A 2,682-nucleotide genomic window follows, 5' to 3' on the forward strand; every position below is an offset into this window, starting at 1 on the left:
AGCAAAATAAGTTGTAGGAAAGGTTTATAAGAGTGTGGGGATGATTTATAAAGTCTTAAAATATATATAAAAAATGAAATAAATATAAGGTTGCTACTTTGCAGATTTTCACCTATCGCCTGGGGAGTTCTGGAACCTAACCCCAGCAATAGACAAGGGACCACTGTATAGTGAAAGATCCATGATACAAAATTAGATATATATAATTTTAAAATTCATGATACAGTGAAACTGCTAAAAGTGAACTGCGATGTGGTTAGGGACGACTGTAGTTCTACCAATGACTAAATGACTCCTTCCTCCCCTCCTGTAGTCATCTACAGCAACCTAGAGGTACAGCTGATGCTTCCAGAATGCTGCCTGTATCCGAGGCCAAAGAGGGATTTGTTGAAACTGAAGACACATGATTGTCAGACGACGATGGGGATGGATGCTGAGAGCCACTGATCACGGCTGCACCTGTGCTACAGGAGAGGGCTGCCCCGTATAACTCCATTCTTGGTTCTCTCCTCCAAGTCCATAACTTCCTTGTATATCAACTCTTTACATTCGTCTATTGTGTGTTCTTTTCATCTAACTGCTTGTCACGTATCTGTTGGTGGTGAGCTTCTGCTTCGGAAGGATTATACCAGATGTTGATATCAAATACGAATGCTTGAGAACTTCGCAGAGATGCTTTTAGATGTATCAATTACCAGCATTTTAGATAACAAATCCATTGCCCGACTGGCTTTCAGTTTGTTGTGTTCTGAGTTGGCAGGGAAAAGTACATCAGGGAAGAGTTTCTCAAAGCTATATCCAGCATATTTAGGTCTGTTTTCAACGCACGTCCTTACTGATGGTTTTAATTTCTTCATGAATTCAGGAAATGGTGTTCCAAGCTGTTCAATAACTTTATTCCAGTGATCAATATGATCAATACCGGAGAACAAAACACGACCTTTGATCATTTCTCCCATGATGCATCCAACTGATCAAATGTCGACCCTTTCCTTGTAGCTCATCCCTAGGATGACTTCTGATGCGCTGCAGTAAATGCATCATTATATGAGGTCATCATAAAACTAGTTCCTGCGGTCCTGGCCAGTCCAAAGTCAAGGATCTTCAAAGCACAATCTGATTTTACTACTATTACTGGGCTTTAAGTCCCGATGAATGATTCCAGAACAGTGAAGGTACTTGCTTCCACAGAGTATCTGATAGAGAAGGTAAGACATTTATTCATGATCTAGTTCCATCTGAATCACTTGGCAAAGATTTGCATCCATAAGCTCCATGACTATGTAAACATCTTGGCATTGTTCTAGGGATTTCTGTGGTTTGAAAATATTCAAAAGGCCAATTATATTTTTATGGTTAACACATTTCATAAGAACTATCTCTCCGTAAGCCCTCTTAGCAGGAGTTTGATTGTGAAATGGCCGGTTTAGTTTCTTGATTGCAACATTTCTTTCAAGAATGGCATCATAAGTTGTACATACTATTATTCCTTGAGATCCTGAGCCTATAGGTTTTAAATTCTTATTCAGGACTGTGAATGTAGAATGTCCAATCACAACAGTATAAAAATTGCTGTCACGCTTACTTCTGCTTATGATAGCAAGCAGCTAATTTAATGGCTTCATCCAAAAATTCACCAACAAGTGATGTGCTTTTCTGGACCACGTCATCCAGTCTCCGCCACTTCGCTGAGTAACAAGAAAACGGGCCCTTACTGCGCATGACCATCCACATCATTGAACAGGGCATCGCCTCTGTGCCTCACTAGCAGTCAGCCGGGCAGGCAGCCCTGGGACCAGGATGGTGGGGCTAGGTAGATTTAGTTACTATTTTTGCAGTCCTGCCCAGATAAATCGCTGATTGAGGTCATCAGTCCCTCACCTATCCCTTTAAAAGGAAAAGGAGGATATGTCTCTGGGAAAAAAAATATTATGTAGAATCTCTATTTCTTTTATGCACAATCTAAAATTGAATAAAAAATTAATATATATAAAGAGAAAAATGATAATAGAACAAAGAACAAGAAAAAACAGAAAGCAAATAGTTATTAGAATTATATAAAAATTAAAATAACTATGATTAATATATATATATTCAAAAAGGAGAAGAAATATGAAAAAAGTAGATGAAAGGAGTAGAGAATTTAATTGGTACACACAATTTATCCAATGGTAAATCTAGATCTGAATACTATAATATCTGAAATTAAAATAGTGAAAGTATTTAACAACAGACTGGAATGATTAGAACATAGCACTAGGTAACTAGGAGGCCAGAAATTAGATAATAAACAAAATAAATCAAAGAGAAAAAAAGAATTAAAAAAAATAGGTGTTAATCCTTACACTTAAGGTATTTGAATTTCAAGAATTGTGCTAAGACAATTAAATGGAAAAATCTTACCAACAAAGGGTGTTGGAACAGCTTGATAGCTAAATGCAAAAGAATGCAGTTGGATCACCCTCCTCACACCATGTACAAAAATAGATCAGAGATCTAATTAGATTTAAAACTATAAAAGTCTTGGATAAAAACTTGAGGACTAAATCTTTGTGACCTTAGATTATTCAATGGTTTATTAGACATGATGTCAGACAAGTGACAAAAGAAAAAATAACATAAGTGTCATTAAAATAAAAAAAAGTATTATGCATCAAAAGACTCCATCAAAAAAGTAAAAAC

General features: G+C 36.6%; 1 pseudogene; it reads right to left on the reverse strand.

The window, feature by feature from the left end:
* Positions 1 to 313: 313 nt before the first annotated feature.
* LOC136389312 (mitogen-activated protein kinase 8 pseudogene) lies at positions 314 to 1,329 on the reverse strand (annotated as a pseudogene).
* Positions 1,330 to 2,682: the final 1,353 nt, after the last annotated feature.

The sequence above is a fragment of the Saccopteryx leptura genome, chromosome 1, assembly GCF_036850995.1.
Source record: "Saccopteryx leptura isolate mSacLep1 chromosome 1, mSacLep1_pri_phased_curated, whole genome shotgun sequence".
Lineage (NCBI taxonomy): Eukaryota > Metazoa > Chordata > Mammalia > Chiroptera > Emballonuridae > Saccopteryx > Saccopteryx leptura.